This window comes from Macaca thibetana, chromosome 8 (assembly GCF_024542745.1).
Source record: "Macaca thibetana thibetana isolate TM-01 chromosome 8, ASM2454274v1, whole genome shotgun sequence".
Classification (NCBI taxonomy): Eukaryota; Metazoa; Chordata; class Mammalia; order Primates; family Cercopithecidae; genus Macaca; species Macaca thibetana.
Window position 1 is genome coordinate 53,201,573 of NC_065585.1, and position 6,770 is coordinate 53,208,342.

Genomic DNA, 6,770 nt, shown 5'->3' on the forward strand with positions numbered 1-6,770 from the left:
TGTGTGCCACTGATGGCAGCAGTCGGCCATCTGATGCAGCCACTGCCATCACACCAACAGCTGCAGGGAAGGCACAGGAAGGAGGTGGACAGCTCGCCATCCTGGAGACCACCATGATGGGGCCAGTCCGGGTTATGTGCTGGGCTACTGCTGAGTGCTGGGGCCACAGGAGGAGCTCGCGGCAACATTGCTTCTGCCCTGGATGCCAGCCCAGACCTAGTGAAGGCTTGGAGCCCCTGTCCCAGGAAACAAGGGAGCATGGCTGGGTGCCATGCTCCATGGAGCCAGTGGGAGCTGGGGACAAGTGGGAGCCCTGCCCCTTCCAAGCTGGCAGAGCAGGAACTCCCCAGGTGCAGCTGCAGATGCCCAAGCCATGACTGAAACTCAGGCACCCCTGTTCTCTTGGGAACTGGGAGTAGGCAAGCACACTATAGATTTGTGCCACTGATGGCCTGCAACTACCCTCTCCAGGGCCTTGTCTCTTCTGAGAGCTGAACACCTGATGAGACAACCTGCTTACAGAGAGGAGCTACCCACTCTGGGTCTCCTCTGAGCTGTTGTAACACTCAATAAAACTCCTCTTCATCTTGCTCACCTTCCACTTGTCTGCATATCCCATTCTTCTTGGACACAGGAGAAGAACTTAGGCAAAGGTGCCACCAGCCAGAGAGGTTTCTGGCCAGAAAAGCAACACCCCAAAGACCCCGTAACACCACCATGCCTAGTGAAATTTTAATATTTTTGTAGAGACAGGGTCTCACTATGTTGCCTGGGCTACAATTCACACTTTTAAAATATACAGTTAAAACTGTTTCAGTGTAGCCAGAGTTGTGAATCCATCACAATCAATTTTAGAACATTTTAATTGCCCTAAAAAGAAATCCCGTATCCCTCAGTAGTCACCCTCCAATCTTCCCATAACCCACCAACTCTATGCAATCACTAATTGACTTTTTGTCTCTATAGATACATCAATTCTGGTCATTTTATATTTGTGGAATTATTCCATATGTAATGTTTTGAGGCTGGATGCTTTAACTTAGCATAACATTTTCAAGGGTCATCTATATTGTAGGAAGTATCAGTACTTCATTTACTTTTTGTTGCTGAGTAATAGTCTGTTGTATGAGTATACCACTTTTGATTTATCCATTCATTGGTTGATGGAAATTTGGGCTATTTCTACCTTTTTGCTATTATAAATAATGCTACTACGAATATGTGTGTGCATGTTTTTCTGTGGGCATGCATTGTCTTTTCTCTTAGGTACATACCTAAGAGTTGAATTGGTGGTTCATATGGTAACTCCATGTTTAAGTTTTTAAGAAAATGGCATATTGTTTTCCAAAATGGCTGCAGCATTTTACATTTCTACCAGTGATGCATGAAGGCTTCAATTTCTCCATATTCCCGTCAACATTTGTTATTTTCTCTCTTTGTGTGTGTGTGTGTGTTTATGTATGTATATGTGTGTTTTTATTATAGCCAACCAAGTAGCTATGAAGCAGTATCTCATTGTTGTTTTGATTTGTGTTTTCTTGTTGACTAATGACTTGGAACATCTTTTTTTGTTGTTGTTTTTTAGATTTTAAAATACTTATTTATTTATTTTTAGAAACGTGGTATTGCTATGTTGCTCAGGCTGGTCTAAAACCCCTGGCCTCAAGTGATTCTTCTGCCTCAACCTCCCAAGTATCTTGAGCACCTTTTCATGTGCTTAAGAAACAGCTGTATATCTTCTTTAGAGAACTATCTATTGAGATCTTTTGCCCATTTTCAACTGGGCTATTTGTCTTTTTACTACTGAGTTTTAATAGTCATTTATATATTCTAGACATTAGTCCCTTATCAAGTATTTGACTTACAAAAATTTTCTCCTATAGGTTGCCTTTTCACTTTTTGTAGTGTCCTTTGGAGCACAAAAGTTTTTAATTTTGATTATTCCCAGTTTATCAAATTTTTCTTTTGTTGTTTGTGCTTTGGGTGCCATTTTGACTTTGTTGTTGTTGTTGTTGTTTTGATGGAGTCTCTCTCTGTCACCCAGGCTGGAGTGCAGTGGCGTGAGCTCAGCTCACTGCAACCTCTACCTCCTGGGTTCAAGCAATTCTCCTGCCTCAGTCTTCTGAGCAGCTGGGACTACAGACATGTGCTACCACGCCTGGCTGATTTTTTGTATTTTTAGTAAAGACAGAGTTTCCCCGTGTTAGCTAGGACAGTCTTGATCTCCTGACCTTGTGATCCACCCACCTTGGCCTCCCAAAGAGCTGGGATTACAGGTATAAGCCACCGCACCCAGCCTGTGCCCTATTTAAGAAGCAGTTTTCTGATTCGAAATTATGGAGATTTAAACCCAAGTTTTGTAATATTTTTATTAAAAAGTATACATTGTAAATAATCTTTAATAAAAATTATAATTTTAAAATAATTTTAATCTCTTAATTTAGTTATTTGATCCATTTTGAGTTAATTTTGGTATATGGTATGACAGATAGTTCTAACTTTCTTCTTTTTGTGTGTGAATGTCCAGTAATCCCAGAACCATTTGTTGAAAAGATAATTTGTTTTGTCACCCTTGTCAAAAGTAAATTGACTAAAAATGTGAGGGTTTATTTCAGCACTCATAATTCAATTCTATTGTTATATATGTCTAGTCTATTGCTAGTATCACACTGTTTTGATTATTCTAGCTTTCAAGTAAGTTCCAAAATTAGAAAATGTGAATCCTCTAACATTGTTCTTCCCTTTCAAGACTTTTTGGTTATTCTTTTTCTCTAGTATATGAGAAATATTTTTCTATATGAGTTTAAGATTAGCTTGCAAATTTCTCCGAAACAGTAAACTAAGATTTTAATAGGAATCATGTTGAATCTGTAGATCAATTTGTAGAGTACTAACATCTTAATAATGTTAAGCATTACAATCCATGAACATGGGATGTCTTTCAACTTCGTTAACTCTTCTTTAATATCTTTCAACAATGTTTATAGTTTTCAGTGTGTAAGTCTTGCATTTCTTTGGTTAAATTTATTGTCAAGCATTTTATTACTTTTGCTATTTAAAAAATATAATTGTTTTCCTAGTTTCATTTTTGGTTTGTTCATTTTTACTTTAGAGAAATATAATTGGCTGGTTTTTTTGTTTGTTTGTTTGTTTGATGGCATTTTTCTGTGTCACCCAGGCTGGAGTGCAGTGGTGCAATCTCAGCTCACTGCAACCTCTGTCTCCTGGGTTAAGCAATTCTCCTTCCTCAGCCTCCCAAGTAGCTGGGACTACAGGCATGAGCCATTATGCCTGGCCAATTTTTGTATTTTTGGTAGAGATGAGGTTTCACCATGTTGGTCAGCCTGTTCTTGAACTCCTGACCTCAGATGATCTGCCCACCTTGGCCTCACAGGGTGCTGGGATTACAGGTGTGAGCCACCGTGCCCAGCCACAGTTGAATTTTACATATAGATTTTGTATCCTGAAACTTTACTAAGCTTGTTTATTAGTAAATAGCTTAATTTTTACAATAATCTTCCAATTCCACATTTAAGACTTGTCTGCTTAAGACTTATAGGCATTACATTCTTATGACTTATTTTTGATGAAATTAGAGATATTCTAGATTATAGCAAAACAGTTTGAAGAACAAATATAAAAACTTAACATTTGTAAATGAAATAAACAATACAGTCCATTTTGTAGGAATAAAATTCCATTATATTATATAATATTGAATTTTTGTTAATAATGTAGATTTGAATTTAAGAGAGTTGCAAATTAGGTACATAAAATTCTGCAGCACATTCTTTCTCAAAATGAGGTCCCTAGACCAGCAGTACCAGCATCACATGGAAAATTGTTAGACACTCTTCTGCCTCACTGTATACTTACTAAATCAGAACATCTCGAGTTGGGGGCTCAGCAGTCTGTTTAAACAAGACTTCCAGCTTATTCCAATGCGGGTTAAAGTTTTCAGACTACTGCTAGAACTCACCAGCTCTCTGGTCTTTACATCAGGATCATCTCAAAGAACTTTAAAAAAAAATACAGATTCCTAGTTTTTATTTCAGGCACTTAAAAATCCGAATTTCTGAGTGGAGGTCTAAGAATATGTACTTTTCTTTAAAAAAGCATCCTAGGTTGATCTGATGTGAAGGTTTATGATCTGCTGCCCTAGATTATAGTATGTCCTCACATTCAGAATGGTTAGTTGAAAGTTTTAAAACTGGTGAAAATATTTAGCCAGATTATTAAAATTGTATGTGTAATACTTCAATCTTTGTAGCCGAAAGAAGACAAATATATTTATGCTTTATTTTATGACTTCTTTTAATAACAGCACAACTTAAAATGATTGGAAATATTGATAATATAATTTTTAGAGACAGTTTTCTTCCTTTCCAATCAGGAGTTGGCAAACTTTTTCTATAAAAGATCCAAATAGTAAATATTTTAGTTTTTGAGGTTCTGCATAGGTTTGCCAGATAAAATACAGGACACCCAGTTAAATCTGATTTTCAGATAAGCCATAAAACATTTTTGTAGTGTAAGTATGTAATGATTATTGCATAAGTCATACTTATAGGAAAAAATAATTTGTATTTTAATAAAATTTTATTTACAAAAATGGGACCAGTGCATGGATGGGGTCCCTTCCCACTGTATGGGCCATGTGTGGTATGGCTCAGGTGCCTCCTTCAATCCATATCCTCCTGCCCTCATCTAGTTCTGAAAGCCTCATACCATACTGCCCTGATTTCTATAGCTTTATAGTAAGTCTTTAAATCCTGTAGTATGAATCAGTCAACTTTGTTGTTGTTTTTCCAAAATTGTTTTGGTTAGTCTATGTCTTTTGCTTTTTCATATAAATGTTAGGATCTGCCTTTCAGTTTTACAAAAGCCTGCTTGGATATTGAAATAGGATTGAATCTATAGATCAATTTGGGGACAATTTACATTTTGACAACTTTGAGCCTTGTAATCCATGAACATCAAATATTTTTAATTTTTCTCATCAATATTTTGTAGTTTTAACATACAAATCTTGTGCAGATTTTGTTAAATTTACATGTAAGTAGTTGGTGTTTTTGATGTAATTTTAAATTATACTTTAAAAAATTTGTGATTTTTTCCTTGCTTTTATACAAAAATATAATTGATATTTGTATATTGTTCTTATATCCCAAGACCTTGCAAAACTCAGTTATTAAATATAGTTGTCTTTTTTGTATATTTTTGGATTTTTTAAATGTAGACAATCATGTCATTCGTGAATATAAGGAGTTTTATTTTTTTCTCTTTAACTGTATTCTTTAATTTTTTTTTCTTCTCTTGTTGCACTGGTTAGGACCTTGCATACAATTTTGAACAGAAGTGGTGAAAACAAGGCTATCACTTTTTAACTTTTTAAAATGTTTCATTTACTATTATGTGATATTTGGAAATGTGGGGAAGGCACTTTATTTTTTTATTTTTTGACTTTTTAAATTATTTCCTTTAAGTTCTTGGATATATGTGCAGAACGTACAGGTTTGTTACATAAGTATACATGTGCCATGGTGGTTTGCTGCACCCATCAACCTGTTGTCTACGTTAGGTATTTGTCCTAATGCTCCGCCTCTCCTAGCCCCCCTCCCCGCTGACAGACCCCAGTGTGTGATGTTCCTCTCCCTGTGTTCATGTGTTCTCATTGTTCTACACCCACTTATGAGCGAGAACATGTGGTGTTTGGTTTTCTTTTCCTGTTAGTTTGCTGAGAATGATGGTTGGGGGAGGTGCTTTAAAACATAAAATTCTGATATTCTCATTTTTTAATCATTAGAAAAATCAATTAACATTTTTGCAAGAAAGGAAAAGAATGGTCTGTGTGAAATTTTACACCAGCATTTGATTATGGAAATAGAAATGGGAGAACCTTGGAGATCAATTTATCCAATTATCTTATTTTACATATGAGGAAACTAAAGTTCTCCATTCCTTAACATACAATTTCTTAAGAAAAAATGACATCTCTATAGCCATTGGCTCAAGTTTTAATTTTGGGAGTCCAGAGCTCGGCCTCTGCTTTCCTTAATACAGCATATCAGAAAACACTCTAGCTTTGTGCTTTGAGGAGTGTTCCTTTCTGTTTTTTGAGTCTTGTCCTCTGAAGGAACCGTTTAGAGGTAGATAATGCTGTTATCCACCCCCGGAGTTGATGACTTAATAGTTCTGGAGTATAGCTTGGGCTTTGGGTTTTTAAAACACTTTCCATGTGATTTTAATGTGCTAACAGACCCATTCCTAGGGCAGTATGGCGTTCAGAACCTTAGGTGGAAGCTTGTTATAATCGTAGAGTCAGATGTGACTCAGGTGTTTTGGATTTTAATCGACACCAGGTGCAGGATCCCCTTCTAAGGACTGCGTAAGTACGCGGCGTCCGTCGCTCTTGGCCTACTGCCTATGTGGACCTGCAGAGGTCTTACAGGGTAATTTCTGCTGCCGGGGAAACAGCCTTTCTGTGCATCGACTTTCAGTGACCTTCCAGCCGTGATTCCCTCCTGGCCTTCACCTGCAGATGTCTGCCTGCCTGTTCTTGCCGGCTGGCTTGGCAGAAACACTCATGCCATCTGTGCTGGGCTGTCTGGACCAAGAAGGTTTGGATAGAGGGCGGACTTTCCTGTGGAGTCAAAGGCCAGCCGCACTGCCCTGGCTCAGGGTAAAGATTTTTAAGGTAGCTCTACCTCCATGCAGCAACTTCTCACATGGTGTCTTAGAAGAGGTGCAGAATTATCAGGTAAGTCCTC